Source organism: Stegodyphus dumicola, chromosome 4, assembly GCF_044657685.1.
Source record: "Stegodyphus dumicola isolate Sdum_Otavi_A_Nest chromosome 4, ASM4465768v1".
Taxonomy (NCBI): domain Eukaryota; kingdom Metazoa; phylum Arthropoda; class Arachnida; order Araneae; family Eresidae; genus Stegodyphus; species Stegodyphus dumicola.
Genome location: NC_140771.1, coordinates 30,737,130 through 30,763,568, shown reverse-complemented (window position 1 = coordinate 30,763,568; position 26,439 = coordinate 30,737,130). Strand labels below are relative to the sequence as shown.

At 33.2% G+C, this 26,439-nt stretch overlaps 1 protein-coding gene across 2 annotated transcripts in view; it reads right to left on the bottom strand.

Annotated features, from left to right (window-relative positions):
• Cad86C (Cadherin 86C) overlaps positions 1-23,258 on the bottom strand; it is a 139,583-nt gene extending 116,325 nt beyond the window's left edge. For both annotated transcript variants that reach the window (XM_085814671.1, XM_085814672.1), the window contains exon 1: positions 23,127-23,258. The gene's annotated coding sequence lies outside the window, so the exon portion shown is untranslated. The remainder of the gene's footprint in view (positions 1-23,126) is intronic.
• Between the last annotated feature and the right edge of the window lie 3,181 nt (positions 23,259-26,439).

Genomic DNA, 26,439 nt, shown 5'->3' with positions numbered 1-26,439 from the left:
ACTGTGTATGCATGAAGTAACCGGGATCAGCAGCAGATGGTGAAAGTTTTGGTACAGTTAATCGGATATAACGGCTTTTCGTAGAAATGATGTAACGTGTTGCGGTTAGTATTTTACAGCAGCTGTCGTTTTGAGAAAGCTTGATTATATTAGATATTTCATTTAACAGAAATTAATATTGCTAAGGATTTTGATACAAGGGGAAAAACCTTTTAATGCAAAATTCGCTATGCGCGACAATAGTTAGCTCGACTGAAAGAAATAATGCTATTTACTGCTTTAAGCCACAATTGACGAACTGTTTGCATACCGCAACACTTTTGTCACCAGTCTGCAGAGTGTTTTCAGCATATGAGTACGGTAAAAAGAAGCTAAAAACTGCATTCCGAATATGTAAGATCAGTTAAAATATTGGAAGAAGAATTAACCAAAATTTAAAATGAAATATCGAAAAAGTTAATAAATATAAAACATCGCAAAAGTTCTTACGATTAAACTTACTAATTTCATAATGTATGGAATTAATAAGTTTGAAAAAACGTCTTATAAAAAAAGACGTTAAAAAACGTCTTTTATTATTCAGAAACAAACGTGCAGATGTTCGTAAAAATTACCAGTTGCATATATCACGAATCAAATCAAATGTATCTTTAGTTTATGTTATTTATATACATTATTGAAAAATAAAAAAAAATATCTTAAATTGCTAAGAAACCGTTTATTGCTTTCCAATCATTCAGTTGGTTAAACGGTAACAAAATTATTCAATTTGAAACATAAATTTAAAAAAAAATTTTATTTGCTGAATGACAATACTCTGAGAATTCCTTTTGAGTAAGGGCAGGAAAGGTAAAGACGTTTTGTAAGAACTTACTCTGCACGCTAGCAACATTTGCCAAGGGATATTTCAAAGAATTACTTCGTTTTAGGTGCGATAGTATCTACTAATTTTAAATAATTTTGCAAGGCTAGGATTTTATATCTTAAATGAACACAATACATTTCCTTCGAGGTGTAATACTAGCTTTTTGCATTGCGGGAAGATGTCACTGCAAAACGTCGCAGAATATTTTGATGAAATATTCATTTTGAACAGCAGTTCAGTCTTAGTATTTAATACAGTTTCTTTAGAAGATTCGTTAAACATCACAAAAATATCTTAATTAACTAAATCCTGCACGTTAATTCCTAGTCTAGATAAAAAGCTCATTAAAAACATGTTACCGTATTACTGGAGTTTTCTATAACAACCGAAAGAAATTTGCTGAAGCTTATTTTGGCCAAATCTCACAAATAACTTTGTGACAAAGTTCCTTTTGTGGAAGTGGAAATCTAATATACATGGTATGCGAAAACGAAGGCGTATAGACAGCAAGTACATAATGCATATAAATGCATCACCTGACAGCCGTTCAAGCAAGTAGAGTAAAAGAAAAGGGACTGAAATTCACTTCTAATTTGCTTAGCAAAAGAATATCGATCGAAAACCCTTTTGTTGTCCCTCATATGGGCACCACCCGTCTCATTCTTTGTCTGAATAATAAATTGAAAATGTGCGAATGGAAAAAAACACAGCAGGTTACTGGGTAACGTTTAGAGAAAATATCGTAAGATTTGTGCTTCTAAGAAAATCCATAAATTCATGTGAAAATTGAAACCTGGGAAGGAAAGAGAAAAACAGTTATAAACATCTCTGGTCTTCATGATCTCTAGTCTTCAGTGATCCTGAAGGACACGCATAGATGCGTCTGCCTTCATGTTAAAAAAATATTATCTGTTTCTGGTTTTAACTTTATGTACTGGGTTTTTTAAAGTGACTTAAATGCAGACCACTTAAACAGCACTAATTTTTCTACTCGGGAAGCTATGCAGCATTAGCGAAGTTAAAATGCAGAAGCAAAATCAAAGAATATTATCGTTTAGGATTCTTTAAAATTTTGCGATTTCCTTTGATGGATTAGTCAAACTTTATGGCTAACGGCTTTCGAGCTAAAAGCCAGGTATTTGCAAATAATTATTTAAAAATCCTCAAATATATTTTCTGAACTTTTGCCGAATTTATTCGGAGCGCTGAAACTTTCTTCATAAAGAACTAATAGTTCACGATATTTTGGAACTTCTGAATCAAAAATGCTCTTAATTAAGAATCTTACTATAAGCCAACAGAAAAACGAGTGCGACTGTTTCGGATGATTAAATGTTAATGATCCCGCCGTGAAGAAGTTATTTTAAATAAATAGCGACCACAGATACCAGAAGGAATATAGAAAGAATGTTTTCGCCTACTGTCAATAATTTCAAGGAGAAAGAGTTTTAAGTAGCATTTCTTTTGTTCTTTTAATGTCTAAGTCAAAAAGCATAATGCAGAGAATATTAGTAATCCCAACATTACTTACAAATATTGTAAATTTTAATCCTTTTGATATTAAAACTTTTGTTAAACACAAAATGAATACAGTTTGTCTTTTCGGTGAAAATCAGTTGCGCAGTTCGGCCGTCCCTGTTTTAACATTGCGTTGAATATGAAAATCCGTTCTTAGCTTACGTAACTTTTAGATGTTACTAAATTGCATTCTTTATGCTTCGCTGATATGAAGTGTACTGATAATCGTGCATTCTGCTTCTTACTATATATTATTGATTTTAGTTTATATCATTATCTACTGGTTTCCTTACCTTGAAGCCCACCAGCGGCCGAGCGGTAAAGTCGTTGAACGCTGGTAGTTCGGTCCGAGGTTCAAATCCCGCGAACAGGCTGGCTGCATGGGCGTTTTCGTGGTTTTCACCAGTGTAACGTGTATACGAGCTAGTTTCCTTTAGAACGTTCTCCACGAAGGCATCCCTCCCCTTAAGCAGATAGCTCTCGAGGCTTTGCCATAATCACTCACACACACACCTTATCTTGAAATTAGGCTTCACGTTCCTTATTTTCATAGCATCATGATTTACTTTTATTTGATGTCCTGGGCATCCCAGTACGTGGTCTAATACATAGTCTTGATACTGTAACACCTTCTTACAAAATGTTAAAATGTTCATTCCTAAAGTCGTTCACTGCTAAGTGGTAGTATTTTAAAAACTTCAGGTATTACACATCTGACAGAGAACCGTTTAGGTTCTTCACAATGTATCACACTTGAGCTAAACTGGCTATTCGAGTTCGGCTTTTATTTCGGAAAACATTGACTAGGTTACTGGTTGATAAATGATGAAATTTGTTTCTGTACACGTCCTCCAGTGTGAGAAAAATCACACATTGTAGGGTTTGAAGCATCATATAATATTCCTAGATCTAATATTACTATACAGGGTGTTTCATAGACCATAGGACAAACTTGGGTTGGTGGAACGTACTAAAACATGCATTTTTTTATAAGAATGTAGGGTCTAAAGTGATGGGTTAAGGCAGAAACGTAAAAAAAAGACACGAGAGGAAAATTTGTTTATGTACAAAATCAACGCAAAGTGCTTCTTTGTAGCAATGCAGTATTCCCAATAAATGTTCAAAATTGCGACCACCAGCAGTAATACATGCTTGGTAACGTCGCAGAAGAAATTGACAAACATTTTTAAAAACGACAGGCATTTCGCGCACGTTTGCAGCTGCAATGGATAGTCGTGCAACGAGGTCCTCCAGTGAGTCAACGGGAATCTCGTAAATGATGCTCTTCAGATGGCCCCATAAAAAAAATCCAAGCTGGATAAATCTGGCGAACGGGGTAACCATCGAACGGGTCCACCACGGCCAATCCATCGGCTCGAAAATGTCCCATCCAAGTAATTGCGGACACGCACGTGGTTATGGGCTGGTGCACCATCATGCTGGAACCACATGCGATCACGAACGACAGCCGGAATATTCTGCAGCAATTTCGGTAGCACCTCTTGGAGAAAAACTATGATAACATAAGCCATTTGCAGGTAAGAGGTATGGGCCTATGAGGTAGTCGTTAATAATACCCGCCCACACATTCACGGAGAACCGGGTTTGGAATGCATGTGGACGTGTGGATTATGAGTTGCCCACACGTGCATGTTGTGGCTATTGAAGATACCGTCCTGTGAGAAAGTTGTCTCGTGTATGAATAGCACATCCACCTACCCCGCACACTGCTGCATGAACCAATGACAGAAATGAACTCGAAGAGGGTAATCTGTCTCTTGCAAGGCTTGGACTCTCTGCAAATGGTATGTGTGCAAACCATTTTCATGCAATACTCTCCAAACGGTGGAATGACTCAGCTGCAGACGATGTGCAATAGCTCTTATACTTGTTTGAGGTGATTCATGGACAATGTTCAAGATGGATTTTTCAATGCGAGGTTGTCGTGCACTTCTCCCACTCCTAGTGTCAGAGGTGGCTTCAAATGACCCGTTTTCACACAGACCGATGCAACCTCTAGAACAGTGCTCCGCAACCGGTGTGCCGCGGCACACTGGTGTCCCATGAGTAGGATATAGGTGTGCCGCAATCAAATACATGTATTTGACATTTTGCAATTTTTTATCATGTATTTAATACACAATGACAATTTTTTTTCCTTAATAATGTCTATTTTAAATGTTTTTATATATTTCAGTGTTGTGTGGTTGTGTGTGTGATTGTAAGTGTGTCAGCATTTGAATTTTTTCGGCACTTCCTTGATAACTCGGAACTCAAAAATATATAACTTTTTTTAAGCGCAGGTATCACATTAATAATTATTACGATTGCATATAAATAAATATGTTATGGTTTTATAATTGTATATTTTTCAAATTAAAAACAAAAATTTATTGTAAATTTTATGTATAAATCAATACATATATACATTAGCTTTTGGTGTGCCACGAAATTCCAGAAAGAGTTTTTGTGCGTCGCAGGTGAGAAAAGGTTGCGGAGCACTGCTCTAGAACACTGTGTGCTTCTGCATACGCCTGTTCGGAAACCGTTCCTGGTACAACCGTAGCGCTGCTCTGCCATTCCCATTAGCAGCACCATACATGAGATGTATGTCAGCTTTTTCCCTGTGCGTAAACTTATCAGGACTGGTATTCCTCTTTACTTGCTTTGGAAACATTAACTGTCCTGACTCGGAACAGGGAGCTTACTAAAGCTATGTTCAACAAATTGTGAAGTAGACAATACACACAGGAAGGGTATACGAAACCCTTTATTTTTCTATCTTTACAGAGATTTCCGGGCTTCGGAATACAGAGACCAACCACTTGTGGTCTGAACGTAAGAATATAAAAATATTAACTATAACTAAACTAACTTTGGATTAATATACAAGTGTCTACTTTAAGATTGGCCGATAATTAACAAAAAGCCGTATGTAGTACAGAGAGCTGCTAAAACTACGATACGTTTAAAATTATCACGAGGATTAAACCTCTGGCCTTGAAGGCAACCAGCAACCGAGTAAAACTACTATGGCAAGCGGCATGCTTCTAATAACTCCTTCCTCTCTCTTGCTTGGCAAAAAGCCACAACTTAAGTATTTGGCGTTAGCAAGACAAATTTGCATAAATAAGTAAAAGCTTTTAATTCTGGCCGGAAGTAGAAAATAAGAAGTGATAGTAAAGATTTAAAATAAAATAAACGTTAGTAAAACTTAGGATCCTTACAAACTCACCCATCACGCTCGACATCAGAGTCGCGAATGATCCTCTGATGCATCGGATCGTGGTTTGTCCGGCTCACTACCGCCCTCTACCACTGCATTGCCAGCCAATCACAGCTGTAGTTCCTATTACTGTTAATGTTCCCTTTTTTGAACATTTATTGCGAATACTGCATTGCTGCAAAGAAGCACTTTGCGTTGATTTTGTACATAAACACATTTTCCTCTCGTGTCGTTTTTTGCGTTTCTGCCTTAACCTGTCGCTTTAGACCCTACATTCCTATACAAAAAAATGCATGATTTAGTACGCTCCACCACCCCTCCAATTTTGTCTTATGATCTATGAAACACCCTGTATATTAGAGAAGACTTCAGCCTTAAAAACAGTGCTGTATAAATAACACTTGCTAATATATTAGTCTTAAAAATCGCTAAAGGTAAAACATAATTATTTTATCTAGCAGTTGCTTTTCTATATTTTTGCCCTACTTCGGGAACACGTGTTAAGGATTTACAAGACTATTAAAAAAATAATAATAAATACCTCCTACAGTGATCCAGAGAAAAAGAATCAATACTTCTTGAAACAATCAATTGCACGTGACCGCCCGTCTTTAAGAAACCTCAGACTTATTTCTAAGCGACCTCGTTTCCGTTACTGCATAACGGAAAAAAGATATTGCTTGCACGCATCCAGTGAGTTTCTTCTTAGTGATTCTCCATGATGAAGGTAAAGCAGAATCTTAAAGCAAAGTTTTGACTGATAACCCTTTGCATACGAAAGACGACTCTCAATCTCTGCTATATGCATCTCGTAACTCGAATGGAGACAATCAGAACTCCCGACGAAGTGATTTTTTAATGTTATCCATTTGACTACATTGGTTTCAATGTACATTTATAATATCGATGGTAAATGGAAGATCTTAAATATCATTGAATAATAAAAATGTTTGTTTATAATATGGCAGGCATTTATTGTTAAACGGTAGAAAATTTATTTATTTTTTCTCTAGAAAAAACAGGCACCTCGCATATCTGGGGCTCATGGATATGTAACCTTCCTTCTCTGAAAGTTTCACACTTCAAAGCACCTGGAATTTTATTATATTTCTTCACTGTAAACTGTGCTGAAGCTTTATCATCTTGAAATCTTTCCTTTCATTTTCAGTAAAGAAAAACGGGGGTCTGGAAAGAACGTGAGTAAGAATTAATATCCGTAGCCTTGCATCACTTCCACTGCATTAATAATGCTTCGAAATGATGATCTATTTGCACTCCCATAAAGAATCATATATTAAGGTCACGGGATGGCATAAATTATTCCCTTGTTGCCCACGATGCAATTCCAGAAAAAAGACACCTTTCAGTGCTGTGTCATGCCATTTGAGAGTTGAAGTCCTTGCCGTATTTTATAGAATATTTCACAAAAGAGGGTAAGTATTAGTTTAACGAGAATAACACTGTAATCAATTCTCATAGGAGCAGTTCTCAATTTTTTGGTAGGTAGGTTCTGAATATCGAGTGCGCGGGGAAATTAAAAAGCTTTTTGCTCCATTTAACGCAATGCTTAACGTAAGGAGGTTCTTATGTATTCAGTAGATCTAAAAAAACGAACAATTATGCACTATTTGTGTAATGCACCGAATTAGAAATATTTTTGATTTATTTAAATAACCCAGCACATTTTCATAACACACATTAACAAGCAATTTAGATAATAATATAAATACACCATTTAAATATATTGCTAAATTAAACTAAACTGATCAAGGCCATTCGTCACCGGTAACCTATGGATTTTGATAGTTTAAACTTAGCTAAGTTATTAAAATAAAATTAAAATTAAGAATTCTGGTGATTTTAAGTGAGTTCACCTACATATTCAATTTAAGGATCAGAGAAAGTCAGTTGATAGATCGGCGCTACGGGACAGCATATTATAAATTTAGATAGATTATTAAAATACAATTAAATCGAAGGCTGTTATTCACTGTTTACATAATTGGTTGCTAGTAGTATATAGGTTTATAGATAATGCAATATTTCATTCACAAGCGACACCTACTAAGTAGCTTGGGTGATAAATGCATGGGAACGCAGAGTAATATAATTCTTCAGAAAGTTTGGTAAAATTTTGCTAAAAACATTTCTAACGTTAAAATGTTAGAATTTATTCCATCCTCAGAGGAAGATATAGGGTTCTTCGGGTATACAACTATTAAATTATGTTAGTATTTATAAATGACATATAAAGGATCTTTAAAATACTCTTTAATGAAATTAGAATTTAGAAGCAAAACGTATCCTTTGCCATTGAAGATTGCAAACAACTCTCAGTGATTACTTTGCATTTAAAAGTGATTAAAGCAAAAGTTAACCTGAGTATAATTTACAGTATTCACTCTCACGTTTCTCAATCTAACATATTTACTCACAAAACCTTTCTCAGAATACAATTTGAAACTTCTATCTGTGATATCAAAGCACCAAGTACAAATAGGTAGCAAAGCATGTCATGTAAGTAAAAAGTAGATGCAATATGCATAAAATAGTAGATACTATCGAGGTTTTTAAATGTGTAAAAGGAAAGGTGAAAAATCTTCTATGACCTTGTCGGAATTCGAAACACAGATCTTCCATTGCTGTGGTATGTTTCCTTAAAATGGGCACTTCAAGACCTTTGCCTTCGTGATTTCGTAATGCGTATAAGTCTCAGCTCCCAACACTCAGTTTCTCCACCTCATTTAAAACTTTAGTTTAAGTCAGCCTTCATCCAAAGTCTTTTCATGAAGCAAAATATACTAAAGGGAAATGGATTGGGAGAGAATTAGGCGACACGAACCGCCTGTTACATTCGACGTTCTCATAGCTACAAGGCAAGCCAGGCAACAGAAAGTGACTCTCCGTTGCCTGGAATCTCCATCCTGAAATTTCCACTTTAAAATAATAGACTACAGCTGTACACTTTAACAAGTTTCAACAGGAGAAAACGTAACGAAGGCAGCAATAATTCCTTATATTCTCTGCCTCTTAAAGGGCCAATGAGAAGACGCATGAGACCTGTGCACCAACTTCTTGAGGTGAAGAATTACCATCTGCTACCTTCAATTCAATCCCCATTGTAGTGCTTTTGCTTACAGTTTTTCAGAGCCTGTAAACGTGAAGAAAATTAAATATTCCCTCTCCTGAATTCGAACGACAGATCTTCCAACGCTGTCGGGAATATATGCACTTATACATGCACGGAAGAATTCAATGATTCTTAACAAAGTACTAACCGTAACTGGAAAATAGAATCCAGTAAAATTAATACGTCTATTCCTAAACACTTTTAAATCCGTTAAGTTCCTCCTTTATCCTTTGCTTCAGAAATAATACAGTGTAATTTTCTCCTTCCAATTTTTAGGATGTAACTGAGTAAAGAGAAGAGCTAATACTCGAATAAATGCGGCATTACTGGATTTACTTTAAGGGTAGCATATGAATTATCCACAGAATAAGAATCAGAAAATATAGTTTTTCTTTCTGGTTCTTAGCGAATCTATATAGCAGTTCTGCTTCTTAGTCATCCTAGGACGTTTGATGTTGAAGTCAGTTCTTAATAATTAATATTTACAGCGGCTCAGTGGTTGCTGAGTGAATAAGATAGCAAAACCACTGGTACTCGGTTACAGTTCGCATCCGGACAATCGGTTGGCTAAGTGAATCCTTTTCGTAGTCTTTCCTCATGTATAACGAGGTAAGTACGACGCAATTTCTCTTGAAATTTCTCTACGAAGACATCCATATCCTTGCCAGATAGGTATGGTGTACACAGTCATAATAAATTAAACATGCAACCTTAATTTTTAAAACTGCTTTATACTTTCTTTTATCGAATTATAAAGTATTTCTCCCCCCTTCTTGGCATACCTTCGTGGTGTGGTGGTCTGCACACTGAGCGCGTATTCCAGAGGTCCGCGGTTCGATTCCCGGCGAAGGCGTTTCTAATTTTTCATCTTGCCTGCTTCCAAAAAAAAATGCTAATGGCTAACGGTATAAGATATTTCGCGTTCATTGACCAGCTTTTATGATATGGATCTTTACTTTAAAATCTCCTTTGCGTTAGCCCTCACCAAAATGCAAATAAGAAGAGTATTTAAGGCGACGGTTCTAAATGTTTTAGGTATAGAGTTTCTAGAACAACTCTCGCAGCTTTACTTTCTATCTCCTATCTCTGCTCATTCCGGCATTTCGCGCCATTAAAGTTGAACCAGCTTAGTTTGGCCAAATTTGTGCGAACTCGGGATTTGATCCTTTTGATTTCCTGCAAAATAAACGAAGTATTGTAATCTCGAAAAATTTCGAGTAACATTTTTCAACGGAAATATCCATTTTGACCGGCCCCAAATCCATTTGAACGATTTTTTTTCGTGACTTCTGTACTTACGATCAGAATAAAGTATTCTTTTTTCAAAACAGATTTTAAAATGGATTTAAAAAGACATTTTTCCGTGACTTCTGTACGTACGTATGTATGTATGTATAACTCAAAAATGATTTGCCGTAGAATGTTGAAATTTGGTATATGGGACTACTATAACGTCTACTTGGGCACCTCCTATTTTATTGCAGTCGGCAAAGCCAAATGTATATATATGTAATAATAAAATGCCATAGTCAAAAATACACTTAAAATTCTAACTGTATTCTTTTCATTTTTAATGGCGACGCTCTCTATTTTGAAAGTACGTTGAATTAAATCCACAGCCCCGTAGTCAAGTTGTTTTTCCCTCCTTTTCTACACGTACAGTTATAAAATGTTCTGGAGATATTTAAAGCGAACTGGAATGGCTGACGAGGCTGACGTCATTTCTTGGAAGCTCCGCCTTTCCAGAGGCTATAAAAGGACTCGCAAAGGAATATCGGGGTCTTTTTTTTAATGTAACGATGCAGTAAACTTCATACAAAAGGTTATTAGTAGTTATTTTTTATTTACTTCGGAGAACTGTTTTTTGTAACTGCTATTTGTCCTGAATAATAATAAATGGATCCTGTTTTTTTAAACTTATCGTCTGATATTTTGAGCTTCGACTACGTCTATGATTCTTCACCAATCTATTTATGATATCTACACCAAAAGCTGGTACATCATATATATATATGTATATACATATATAAACGAAAAAGTAAGAAATTTAGAACCTAATTCACAAAGACAAAAATAAAATCAAAACCAATAAAAGCCCAAAATTTCCTAATAAAAAACATCAACTAATTGCTTTCAAACCAAAGAATTTCCGAAAACAATATAAAAATACAAAAAAAGTAAGAGGAACTCAATAAAAGTATGTTTTTGTGATATTGTTTTATATATATGTAATAAAATCAAAGTCAGAAGTAACTGAAGAGCAGGAGCAGGACTTTTGATGGCGTAGAAGTGTTGATCCATAATGACTAGGAAATTGGAGGCGAAGGCAGATTAAATCTTCAGTTTTATTTTCAGCTACACACAAGTCGGCACATTAAATTTGACTGTTCCAAGAAAGTGCGTAATGTTCAGGATGAAATTTCAAGTCAGACTGAGTTAGTTTTGGTTTTCAAAGCTTTGATTGGACAATTAATCTTGCTCTAAAATTACTATTGGATGTTTGAGTTTTAGTTCCATTTACATCATCATAATTACGTAAGAATCATATGACATAGAATTTTCTCGAAATGACGCAGTGGAAATAGATTTTAGTAGTGATTGCTATTTTTAGAATAGAGAAGGGAAATTAATTTACGCTCTTAATTTAATCTTTTACATATTCTTCTTCTTACATATATATACATGGGGGCTTGTAAACGAAGCGCATAATACAAATTTTAAACTGTACTATTTTATTAACTACTTATTAACTAAACTATTATAATTAAATAAGAAAATTGGCTATCCAGGATTTAATACAAAGTTACTGGGCGACCCCCAAAAATATGATAGTCCATACACAGTTCTATATGCCAGAGATGATGGATATAATCCATATTCCTGCTTCCAAAAATTTACCTAATGTCTCTACAAATCTTTCCATCATAAAATCACTGAGTACTGATTGTACAGTCTTAAAGAAAAGAAAAATGCAATACAAAAAGGAAAACATACAACACAAAAAGTTACGTAGTATTTAAATCATACGTTTAAGTATATGAAATCTACAAAACATTATTTAAAACGAGAAAACTTCAAAAAACAGCATAATTCTATTGAGATACAGCAGACAGATACAAATCGAGAACAGCGGGTGCGAGCGTTTAACAGAATTAATATTCAGCTCTCGTTGTTACTTAACAAAGCAGACACGAAGATACAATATGCATCAACAGAAGCGATCTCAAACTGCCATTTCCCCTTCTCTGAGAGTAAAATTACTTCCTTACTCATTCTCCTAGATTATGACCTACTTTCGCTATATATTCGTTGGAAAAATCATTTGTATCTTTTTTTTTTCTTTTTCTCATTATTTATTAATGCCATAAGAGCTATTATTATTTTAAGTTTCGATAAAATTGCATCCAACATAAATAGATGGTTACTGCCAATTGATGAAAACAAATTTTCAATCATCGTCAATAGTGCGTTACTGGATACAGTGGGAGTTAATCATTTAAAACTCATTTTAAATGGATTGTAATACATGTTCTTTTGTACTTAAAGTCTCTTCAATAAAATAGGTTGCTAACGTATTGTAATAAGTCCACTGTAAATTTTCTAATCTGCTTTTGATGCGCATTACAGTGCAGGTTGAAAAACAAAAGATAAAAGATTAAGTTTTCTAATAGTTTATTCCTTCCAAGACTCTATGTGCACTTCTGTTTCTTAATTTTTTTCAAACAGTAATATACATTATTAATATTTTGATATTTCTTTTTATATCATTTTATATACGAAAGCAAAATGCAGAAAAAAAATTTCGAACCTTTAAAAAATTAAATTCTTTCGGAAATGTTTCATCTTTTCCCCGATAAAGGCTTAATTCTATGACTTAGACATTCTGTTTATAATTAAGAAAAGAAGGCCCGTATTAGTTTGATTTTTCTATAATTTATATCTTTAAAACATTTATCTAAATAAAAGTATGTTTATGGCTTACATCAGTTTTAAAAATGTTAATGATCAAAAAAATTTTAAGCCTTCATTAACATGTTCTACAGAGTCTGAAGTTTTAAAAAAGAATTTCTTTCCTTTCTTCTTTTTTTTTTGGGGGGGGGCGGTGGGAAGGAATAAAATTTGGATCATCTTCCTCTGAAATACCACATTATATACACAATTACCTCGATTACACTGGTAATAGATGGTTAAATAATTCGAACTATTTATCCTCTCTTTTTTTCACAATTTTTTCGTACTCTTTTTCATGGAAATACAAACTTTTTATGTTGCTTATCTTTTTTGATTGACTATTATTTCGTTTCCACCAGGAAGTAGATTATTGGCTTTTTTGCTATTACTTTTGTAGATTCCTTTCGAAGTTTGATCCTTTATCGATTTGTCATTTTATGTGTTGTTGCCTAAGCTGTGATAAGCGCAAGTGGGGGGCAGGAGGGGACGGCAAGTCATAATTATATCTGTGAAACACAAAAAAGTGTACCAATATATTGACAAGTATATTAAAAAAAATAATTATTGCGAGTATAAATACTATTTCTCATATGTCATAATTTGTGATAAATTTCTTACATGTCAGCCATTTTTGTTTTATGGACGTAATTGTGATCATGGCATTTTTAGACCTGTGCATTGTCGTGGTATCAATGGCAATATAGGTAAGATATTCGTAAAAGATGTTTACGGGTTTTATATTCTTGAATTTTGATTCAATTTGTAACACCTGCTGTGGGTTCCAAATAACATGACAATGTTTAAGGTCGTTCTATGTTGTGAATTATCACCACCAGAACAGCTAACCATCAAACAAACAGACACAAAATTAAAACACTTATTCTACCTTACCCTTTTATTTTAATTGCATATTATTATTTGCATATTTTAATTTAAGCACTCACCTCTTATATGTGCTTTACGTTCATCCTAACTGTCGCGAATCATTGTATTATTACTTTATATGTGTGTACAACATGAATATCATGCTTAATGCACTAATGGTTTCATGTATCTCCAGCAAGTTCTGGAGACTGATTTGAGGATTTGTGGCCTCTTTAAAGTTGGCTTCTTTGTAATAACTATCTTATTGCGACAACACAATTATACAGGTTGACTTGCAATGTTGAATAGTGTTACATTTAGAATTATGTTGAATAGTGTTACATTTTAGTGTTACATTTCAGAAAGGAAAATTCCATCAAAACTTCACGTTGCCTTTAATGAGAATCAAAACACAAAAGATTTCTGCGGTATTTGATTGCAAATGTTAATTTAAGATGGTAAAGTAATATTAAAGCAACTTTTTTACTTCCTTGTACGAAGTAAAAAGGAAATATTGTAATCGCGAAAAGTTTCAGGCAGCATATTTCAACGAAAAAATCCATTTTGACCGCTATCGAATGCAATTTAACGATGTTTTTGCGTGATATCTGTACGTAAGGACAGAATAAAAGACTCTCTTCCTCCAAAAAAAATATAAAACTGCTTTAAAATTAATTCTGAAGAGAATTTTTCGTGGAGTCTGTACGAACGTATGTACGTGTGTACGTACGTACGTATCTCGCATAACTCAAAAACGAGTAGCATCAGAACGTTGAAATTTTGTATATAGAACTGCTAATACATGTAGATGTGCACCTCGTAATTTGGTTGCAATCGGCCGCACCAAACGTGTATAAATATATTTATATATATATCTACTCTATTACCCGGCTCAGTAATCTCAGTTTCTTTACTCTTATATGTTTGTAAATTGTGCATTTTTTGCTTTAAAAATGATTGAATTATGTTGTTTTTATCTTCCGGTTAAGGTTTTTATGCCTTTAGTAAATCTGTATGCAATATTTTTAGAATTATCAACAATTTTAAAGTTTTTTAAGTGCCCCTAAGCCTTTTTTTTAGGCGGCCATTGATTGTTTATATTTGAAACAGCAGACTAGTGGATTTGTTGCCAATCTAGAGAAACGTAGCTTCGTGACAACAAAGATAACGCCTTCATTTATTATTGCCAATTAAATCATGCTTAATCCTTTCTGGAATTTTTTCGAGGAAATAAGTGCTTAAGATTTTAATACAGATATTTTTAGTTTTTATGCATTTTTGCCTTGTCGCGAAGTGAGAATTGAATTAATTGAATGAGAAATACTCAATCGTCTGTGGAAATCGGTTTCTTTTTTGTTTTGTTTGCTTAATTTCTTTTAATCATCATTCTAGCTTTATTATAGTATTTGAATAGAACATGTGGCAACAATTAGATAATTCTATTCTTTAAATTATATAAATTTTGTGCATTATGAGTTATAATATGAACGAAATATAATACTGTTAAGTGAATCTAGCGCCAGAGTGTCTCTATGGTAAACAAATACTAGAGTGAATTTTAAAGAATGAATTTATTCTATTGTAGTTTATGCGCTGTCTGCGAAGTAGATTTAATTCAATCCAATAAGTTTAAATGAAATGCAAGAAAAAATGCGTATAATTTAATATTCCGTACAAGGAAGTCATGTGGTGTACACATCAGATTTTTTATCGTTTGGTATTACAGCAAGTCCAGTAGCGGCTTTAAGAATTACTCCACTTTTTGTTTTAAAGATTTTAAGGGGGGGGAAACAGTTTTATAATATTTGCTACTCAAACTTTGTGTCCTGTCAAAGAAAATGTTATTTCCGGTTCATTAATGGAAAATATTTGTTGTAAGCCTTGCGTGTTGGTATAAAACTGCACAGCTAAACCCTGAATAATTAAATATTTTCTTTACTCGGTAATTTCAATGTTGTTGACCTGTTTATAACTTTTGACGGAATAATATCAAACATCTTCTCTCTACGTTTGGCACTGATATTATGTTACGCTAGCACTGACATTATGTGACATTTCATTATGCTAATTTAACCAGCTATTATGGTATTAATTTAGAAGTCAATCAAGAAAAATCAGCTTTATATTTTTAAATTTTCACAGAACTAGTTTCGATGGTTTTACCAAACCATCATCCTCAGCTACAAACGCGCAAAAAAAATTGTTGTTTGATTTCTAAATTAATACTTGTTCAGCGTGTTATTGTATCTTAATCATCAGCTATTATGGTTTAGACCTTTACTGTCAATTCTTCAGTCCGGTTCTACGCCAGAATTCAATTAACTCACGTGTACTTAAGCTGAGATTTTTTGATTATAAGAAATAGCGTGTTCTGCTTCTTGAAGCCCCGTTACTAAGTTGTTACTAGTACAGATATGGTTTGTAGTCTTCGGCCTTGTATTATAACTGATAACATTTGAAAATCTACACCGGTTAGGTTTGTAATCCTAACTCTGCGTTAAACGTTTGCTTAAATGACGACTAGCTTATTTTAACTTAATGTTATTTAAATTACCTCGTTATAAGTGCGGGATTAGTTGTAAGCACTGGGTTTGTTTTCTGTTCTTTAGTTTCAATAAAAGAGTCTTTTACACCAATTTCAAATCTCAGTAGTTTTTATTTTAGACTTAGCGATAATTCACTGTAAATCTGTCTAACGTTTGGTTACACTTTATGACAGCAAAATTAAATAAATAAATAAATAAACTTATAAGGTATTCCTCCCGCCTTTCTAGCGTGCCTCCGTGGTGTAGTGGTTCTGCACGCTGGGCCGGTATTTCAGAGGTCCGTGGTTCGATTGTCGGCGAAGGCGGTTGCTAATTTTTCATTTCTTCGGCCTCGAAATTACCTAATGTCTCTACAAACTTTATAATTATTAATCAATAATCTTTTTATTCCTCGTGCTCCGTTTATAATAAAAGCACTACAAGGCAAAATCATCTACATAATTAGTTCTGTTATGCATAATGCTAAATATTGCAATATTATTGTAAATACAGCCGAGATAAACATAATTATATAACAGAAGTAGTATTATATACAGTATATATATTAAAAATCCGGATTATTATATACAATGCATATATTAAAACAGCGGTACAGTACGTATAATATAACAGGATTATAAACTGTAAATGGTAGTAATTATATTATACACATATCAGGTTTGTAAAATACCACTTCTGTTACATTCTTTATCTACAATAAATATTATAATTTCTACAATGCAATAAATTCATAATTTCTAAATCTTCTTTAATAATATGATTGATAGCGCTTCAAGTTACTTTAAAAATACATTTGTAGTTAGTTGTACTATTAATCCCAAAAGGTTTAGGATAAAGAAGGATCCATAAAATATTTTCCCAAGCTCATTAACATACACAGCAAACTAAGGTCATCACACGCATGTCTCAATATTTCAATTATAACGTTAGTACATAAAGCATCATTTTATGATGGCAATAATGGAAAACCATAATTAAGGTTTAAACAGCATGTCCCGGTGACATCCGAAGACAGATGTTAGTTATAATAAAAAACAATGATTCAAGAAAATAATATAAAGATTTAAACAATTTGCAGATGTAATTAAACAACTTACAGAAGTGTTTTATTGCTTTTAAGTAACTCTATTTATAGATCGATTTCAGGGGAATTCAAGAAAAAACAATGATTCTGCTCCGAAATGATGAGTAATACATGATGTTAGATATCTTTTTTTAGTATAATAATATTGTAACAGCTCATAAAAATTACATTTTAGTGTATTATAAATAAAAGGTAACTTCTTGTTGTTGTTCCGATGTATTTCACTTGCCTGACAGTGACGTCAGAACAAGCCCACTAAATTCTTCGTGACAAGGAGAGCAAGATTGCACCTGTCGTTGGTAAACCTTGAGCACCTTGCAGGTGATAGTGTGACTTCGCTCATTTCGACCCTCAGTTATGAAGGAGAGGAGGAGGACGGGTCCGAAGGTCTCCCATCCCCTTCTTCTCCTGCCACCAACCTCTCGAACGGACGTTCGTCTCCCCGCATATTTACAGTGCTCCCATGCCGCACAGACTCTATCGATTTGCAAACATCCATGTCTTCTTCGGGATTCGAAACTGGGGCCCTTCGGTATCGCAGTAGGCTCCCCTAACCACTATACAATCTGGGCGACTAAATGTGATTTAAATTATATCAGCTGCCTATATACTGATATACATAATATATAACATTGTAGATACCTTTTATTAGCTTTAGTAATGCTGTAGGTATTCTTAAATCCTTCGGATTAATCTCATTACGTCAACATAAGCGAGGGCTGTCTGTTTAAGAGAAGATTTGCCTCCGTGGAAGACTTTGGCTCATATTCACTTTATATTCAGAAAACATCAGAAAGCGCTTATGCAACTAGACCATTTCCCGAGATTTGAACGCGCGTATAAACTTTATCGTTCAGCTGTGTTAGTCAATCAGTCACTGGTAGGCCTTATTAAGTGAATATTACTTGTATTTAAAATTTTTGTAAATATATATATATATATATATATAAATCCTTTTGATTCCATTGCTGTTTTGTGTATTGTTGTAATATTATATGTTGCTTTGCTTCGTTTTTGATTTTTTATTGCTCTTAGAATAAAAGTTTTAGGGTTTACTTTGTTTGTAACGTATCCTGTTGCTACATGTTTCGTATATAAATATTTATTTCTCAAACAGAACTGCAGATCTTTCAACAACATTAAACCATTTTGGTATTTCTAGCCAACTTGGCGACTTTTAGGAAGACTGGGGAAAACAAGTTTTCGAAGATGTAGAAGCCATGTTTCCCAAAATTTCAAGAAGCTTTAGCAAAGTCATGTTCCTAGAACTAGAATGAGTCAATAATAAATTTATTGGATTGTATTTTAGAGTTCACTATGCGAATGATATCGAAAACTTACGATATTTCTCGCGCACTAAGCAGAATTTCCTTAATATCCGCTTTCCCCTTGAGCTATTTGTTTTACTGTGTGCTATTATTACTTATAATAAATTGTTAATTTCTTCCTGCTTATCTGCAGGGGCTATTTAAAGAGATATCAATGAGCATGTGACTCGCAGGCATATGTTATATCAATGGTATTTTAAATTATGCCAAATAGGTATGTTATTAAAAAATAATATAAAGATTTAAACAATTTGCAGATGTAATTAAACAACTTACAGAAGTGTTTTATTGCTTTTAAGTAACTCTATTTATAGATCGATTTCAAGGGAATTAAATTTGTGACATGGATTAACGATGCTATGCTTTGTCAAAACGGCATAATTCTGAATAATCTTTACTTGCGAGCCCGCGTGCAAACTAAATTAAGAATTTATGTTTTATTTTTGCAAACGTAGCGTCTGTCAAACTTCGTAGATGAGAAATCTAAATAAATTTAACGTGGTGAAGTTTTCAGCACTTCGTTAAGAATGTTTCTAACGTTGACATTTTAAATCTGGTATTTAGAATACTATTTTAACCCCATAAATTGTTTTTCCTTAACTTTCAAGTAACGGTAGTACTTTTGTACAGTTCTGGTACTTATACGCTTGAAGAGCTGGATTTACCTAAAATTAACTGGATGTTTTTGCCGTAACCGTTTCATAATCAGTTACACCAATCACATGTGAGCAGAAAATACTGTAAAATAATGCATATGTTAAAGCAACTAAAAAATAGCCTATAGAAATAGGCTATATAATATTTTTCTCAAACCTGTAATTCAAATTTCGTTTCGCGGTAAGAAACTTTTCATTTGCGATTCATAAGGAAAAAGAAGGAAATCACAGAACAGGAATCTGGAATGTCATTCTTTATCAGACTGCGGGCATCTTGCCAGAAGTGGCTACGGTGTGGAGAGAGGTAATGAAGAAGCTTACAGAAAGTGGGCCAAGTGATCCCAAGAGACACATGGAAAAATTAAGACCCATGCCCAGTTGAGTAACACACACCAAAAATGAAACACAATATTGACACACTGACACAGAATGTGCTGAGTGATTCTTTTGTACTGAACATCTTGCTTTTGTATTCAGTTAAAAGTAACTGTAATAAGATTCCTGTTATTGTTGCTATTGTTTTTTTAATGGGTAATGCTGTGTATATCACATAAGACAAATACAAACTGCTATATTTGCAATAATCGCTGACCTATTTTAATAACTTGGAGCAGTGTTTATCAGTGTTTACTGACACATCTGGGTAGTTTGAAGCAATGGTTATTTACTCAGCTCAGTTGTCTTTCTTTAATATATAGTCCGTTTACGTGGGAAAACTCGTGTGTAATTATTTGTCTTATTTTATGCCGCCGTTGAGGTTTTAGTGACTAAGCAGAGAAGCAAAAAGGATTTATTCGCATAATAGCAACTTTCAGCAAGAAATCTAAGGCAATAAAAAGCGTCACTTTTGTTCCATAGACTACTTTTTTTTACCTGAATTTAAATCTGACCTTCACCAATAACGCTGTTTTTTGACTCCGACGCCGCGCGATTTCATTGTGCATATTTCATGTGGAAATCTCTTACTGCATATGACCGATATCTGGAACTGGCATTGCATCTGCAATGGATTCTGCTGAATTCATTGTAAACTAATACAAAATATTTATAAACTAATATTATTAATGTATACCAAATCTAATATAAATTACATAATATATTACGAAATTGTTTTAAAATTTTATAAAAGCATTATTAATTTTTTATTGCACATCAAACGTTCTATATTACGCTCAAATTAATAAATCTAGTATTCTTATGAAATACATTCTATTCGATTTAAAAAATGGCTTAAAGTTTCTCGATGCAAATAAATCGAGCTTGCTTCTTTTCAGCACAAACTAAGCCAAGCGTTATAGCGGTGTTTAGCTCTTTTCGACGACAATATTTTCAATACTTCCCATGGTTAAGAGTAGATCAGAAATTCGAAAAAGCGTAGCGAAGAGGCCTAAGAATGTTCCACGACTTTAATTTTAAGGAGCAAGACAGTAATTCTACAAATCTTTATCAAGATGCATACAGCATCAGAAAGAAGATATGTAGAAGACAAAGAATATAAATTATTTTTTTCTTATCTCAAATTTTTATGAATTTAGTTCTAAAGGCTTTCCAGGTACGTTGTGCATTCAGGAAGACAACACTAAAGCGTGCAGAAAAGATTTCGAGATTTGAGTTGTAAGTGCAATACATATAACAAAGCAAGGAAGAAATAGTTGCCCACATTAAATGATAATAATTTCTTTGATTCATAAAAAATGCATGAGAATTAATCCAGTTTCATTTATATATAGTATATATATTTAATTTTATTTAGGCCTACAAGATCTTGTTGTATTCGGTACATGATTATATTCCTCTATTTATTTTAACTTCTTGTAATTAATTATAAATAATTATTTAACTATGTTATATATAGAAGTCAATGCTCTAATGTAGTTATTTTACTTATATTATGTTTAGTATTTATTCAGTATATAAGTATATATCTCAAAGTAATTTATTACGTAATTATTTTTAAAATATGCAGAATATCCTAATTGTTTTAAAGTAAAAAAATCTGAAAGCGTTCAGATTTTGTATTACTTAGAGAAGTTTTTTTTAAACGTTTTGTGTGTTACCTTTATTTATTAAATATCATATTCTTCGCACTTAAACCATAAAATTCAATTCAACAGCAATATCACAAAGTAATTTTAAAATTATTATATCTTTAGAATTTCCAATACACGGTCTCGCGCGCTGGAGATAAAAATGTTTCTTTTCCGTACAGTGTTGCCATTTCTCGTTTTGAAATCGTTGTGTTTCTTATTCAAAAACTCATAAATGCTTATTAAATATGAAATAGATAATAAAACAGATTCCAAATTTATGCTTCCAGATGCTCATATTCGGGTGAAGACGTACGTTTTTCAAAATTTGATGATTCTAGGTACCGTTGTTTTATCACAATGCGAGAAACATACATACTTTTATGCAGATTCTTCATTATTTAATTTCTTTAAATATAATACAGGGCTCTAATATTTGGTGGCAACAGTTTAAAAAGTGATTCGCTGTTTATAGTGAATCAACGCAAAATGCCAAAACGAAATTAATAGCCCTTTTGGGCTAACAATACAGCAGCTGTATTTGTAATTAAGGCTTTATTATGCAATGTGTTTGGCTTTTGATTGTAACTGAGGTATTATGCGTTGATTAATGTATATTATCATGCGTAGAAAATCTATTTTAGAATGTAGACTAGTTCTAAAATTAATGAAACATCTAAGATTTAAAATCACTTTAAGTTAGGAATGAAAAATAAAAGAATCGTTTTTGATATTATTGAATAATTACGAAACTAGATTATTAACGTGGGAATCCAGCCGCAAAGAAATTAAAACTAACTGCCCATTTAAATTCATCTTGAATTTTTTGTCAACACTATAAAACATAAAATCGAGTAACAAAATTCATATCTACAGAATCACAACCGTCAGGCCCAACATGGGATACATCAAGGAACTGGCAAAGAGCAGGCTAATACATCGCTTGCTGAAAACCAGTATAATCCCAAAGTTCCAAAATTCCGAAGGTGCAATAGTTTTTGAGTTTATCATCCATGAATGGGCGTTATTTGAAAGCGGCTAGCGGTATTTCTGTTTTTAACAAGACGTTTACGTGCGTAGGCGATCGGACCTGGGCAGACATAGATTTGAATGAAATAAACCTGATACTTGGAACCTATTTGTGTTTATAGAGAAAGACATCACTCCGACATTAATTATATAAATCAGTTAAGTTTATAAGTTATGTAAATTAATGAGAGATTTCAAAAAGCATCTACTCTTATTTTCTTCGATTAATTTACTGTTACGTATGTTTTTCTGCGAGGTAGATAATGCGACTGAAAAATTTCATTTACAGGCTGTAACAGACGCCAACAATTTTTGTCTTATTTAAAAATTTTCACTTGTTTGAGAAATATTTTTTCATAATAAAATTGTATGCCATAGTATTTAATTTGTTATTCTAATTTTTAAACAGAATTTATAATCTTGGGTGCACACTGAAACAAAATGTAATGTAAAAGTTATTTATGACTTTATTTATACACTCAGTTATGTTATTATACGGACATTTCTCAAAAATTTCATTTAACGACAGATACCATTTTTATTTAACAAAAAACAAAAAAAGCAAAGTTTAAGACTTCTTTTTTGTTACGCACACGTAGACACATACATATATATAAAAATATATATGTTTAACGATAAACTCTTTTTCTAGATAATCTAAAATTTTCAGAATTCCAGTTAATTTTTTTTAGCAAGCTCAAACGATTTCAGTAAACCTTAAATAATGTGTTAATTTATTAAATAAGGCCGACAGTTTTAATAGTATATTCAACTTAATATATGTAAAAATAATAATCGCATTTCAACTCTGTGTCATAGAAATCAGAAAATACCCGTACTATAGATATAAACTAAGTTTGTTTATCCTTGGCCATTGCAAGAGAATGAAACGTACTACTCACCTTGCGTGTCTTTACGCTGTTCCAATACTCTGAACTTGTATCGGTGACAACACTCGATTATTAGAGAAAAACATCCCATGTTCAAACACACAACTTTCAGTAAGGAATACTTGCGATGTCAATGTTCGGTAGGCTCCAGTGATCCAGGCAGATGATAAAAAGTTCACGCCCACCCTGCGCGTGCGCAGCCTAGGGGGTGGTAGGATTCGTGATTCATCGATTTTGATGAACCGTTTCACGTGGTCGTGATTAAAACGTGCAGGTGGCGCTGAAAATGTGCTTTTAGAACTAACTTTGTTAAAGAAAACTTCGGGACATCCGAAGTTGGCCACTAATCCAAATAGCTTACAGAGAATTCCCGATGGCTAAACAGCGAAAGAGAGGCGTATGGTAATGCTAAGTAGTAAGGTTTAGTTAATTTTTAAATCATTATGTTCTCTCTCGCCCACAATTTTAACTTTTTCTTTTCCCAAAAATAACTCAAACCAGCTGGTCGTCATGGCAACAAGCCACTGTAATGTTTCTATTGTTTCCGGAAGTCAAGGTTTATGTCAAAGTGTTCAGTATTCCTGGAAGTCGTAGATAAGAAAAATATAACATTTTTTTCATTCATTCTTAAAATATAAATAAATAAAAGGTTCTGTGCTAGGCAGCATGTAATGCACGGTATTTAAAACGTCTTTTATTAAATACATGCTGTATTTGTATTTTATTTTTACATAAATTATTATTTGGGCGTATTATAAATTAAATTTATTAAAAATTATATTAAATATTTAATTTATTAAAATTAAATTAAACAGAAGATGATCTTCAAGCCCATTAGTCACGACATAAGGCAATGTAGTATATTTAAATAGATTATTGATTTAGAGAGGAAACAACAATATAGAAGGGTAAAATAACCCTTTATTATTCTAATTAAAGTTTAACAAAACTCCGTCTGTTACGCTCCGAGTTGTATAATAAAGTTAAAATTTAAATTTTACGCTTAGTTGACGCTTATTAATTTAATTTTACGCTTAGCTTTCTTAGTTGACGCCCGAGTGTCGGGCGTCAACTAAGAAATAAAATAAACTAATCTTAACTAAAAAGATATAGCCGAAGGTATCCAAATTCTAACAGAGCTGGCCCCTTAACGCTAATTGACTGCGAAATTATCAAGGGCCTAAAGTACGGCCGAGCGTAATAATAGCTTACGAGAGAGTAGCCTAAAAATGCGGACGCGTGCTAGCCAGAATATCTGGTACCTCTCTCACTGAGACAGTAGAACTTCGCGGTTAAATACCGCGCTTCCTCATTAGCATTCAAACGTGATTCTAAAACTACGTTCTGGCCGGAAGTGGTAAGTTGAAATTAAGAAGCGATAGGAAAGGAAGTTTAACTCAAAATTTAACTGTTAATAAAATTAACATAATCCTTACAATATCTTTAATATAACGCGTTAAGGACAGTATTTAATTGGCAAAGCTTGCTGATTACACACTATTGCCACTCTAAAAAGTTCATAATTAAATCAGAAAACTCGTGATACAAAAAAAAAAAAAAAAGTTTGTCGCCAGACGCAATATATTGTCTTTCGAAGGTAATAAAAAGACTCAGCGATTTAAAAGAAATGTGCTGCCACTACCCGAAGTAAAATATTTTTATCTTTAATGCGATAGTGTTTTGTCATTTAACAAAGAGTGAATTATTTAACTTTTCTTCCACATTCATTCTGTTATTGATTAATAAACTAAAGCAAAAACGTAAATTCATGACAGTTACAATAAACTACTAACTGGACCTGTGAAATTACACTAGTTGGATTCATTAAAATCATCAATATAGGTATAATGAAGTGTGTCTGTTTGTTGATTTGCGCGTGTGTAATTCATACAAATCTATTTTATTTCGATTTTGGTGAAATTTTTTCACACTTGGCCTTCAAATAAAAGGACAAAAAAAAAAAAAAAAAAAAAAAAAAAAAAAAGGAAAATTACTGTTTATATAAGATTTAGAAAACCCAGCCCACAAGCTCCCAGATCAAGGCGTTTATATTAAAACGTTGCGCTCACGTCACTTGTTAAACAAATAATTTATTATTTTTTAATAAATATTAATATTTCTATGCAGTTTCAATTCTGAAATCCCATCACCTGTCTTAGGTTCACGTCGCCGTTGTGGAGTTCCCGCTATCAGTTTTTAACTAAAACCATTACATGACGACGTGTTCGTTTACTCTTTAGAACAAAGCAGAACCTTCCAAAAGTGTTCAGAAGCTATAAATGAAACGTTATGGAGGCTATCTCATTTTAAGGGCGTTTTTCGTGAATATTTCGACTACGGAGAAAACGTTGGCCAATCATGATGATAATTTTTCGAAAAGGTGATTTTTGATATAACCGATAATAATGAAAATACTATTCCTTACGAAAACCGTTTATTTCTACATTGTTTTACAGTTTTATTCGAGTTTGGTAAAATTTTCCTCAATTCACCTTGAATCGAAATAACAGGAAAATCACAGTCTACTTGAGATTTCGAAATAACCCCTTAAATAAAGCATTTTACTCTGCGTACATTCCGAACAGTGCCAGGTACTTCAATTTGGATAGCACACTATAATATAACGCGGTAGGTATACAGTGTCATCGGCCATCCTAGAGATGGGGGAATAAAGGAGGAAGCGGTGATTGAGAAGGAAGAGGTGGTGGTTGGGCACACTTGAACAACGATAAACGTCACTATGCATCGTCATTTTTGTGTTTAGGATCTGCCTTTTACCTTGAAAATAAGACTTTGAGTCCTTTTAAAAAATGCTCGCTACCGGGGAGTAGAACAGGTATTTCAACTAATTATTAAAATAAAATTCAATTTAAGCACACAGATGATTTATACAGTGCTCCACATTTGCTTTCGGAGACATGTATTTTTTTTAAATTTATTTGCAAGTACCATTTACTAAATACTAGTGAAATCACTTTATTTTTATTTTAACAGAAAAACGCATAACTCCTCTTTTACCCATTTGTTTCAAAAAATATTATTTAAAATATTTTCGGCAATAAAAAATATGTTATTCAAAAGGTTCTGAAAATGAACTTGTATAAATATTAAGACACTTTGAATAAGCAATCTATATTAATTAAAACGTGAAAATAACGGGCCATTCAATATTTCACTGGATATCCTTTAACTAAAATTACTCTTTGCATGTGTTTTGGCATGGATTCAACTCCTTTTTTCATGTAAGAATTACTTTCATTAGAGATTTCGAAGACATATCGTTGTTCTTTATTTTTCTCCAACTCACTCCGTACATACTCCATAA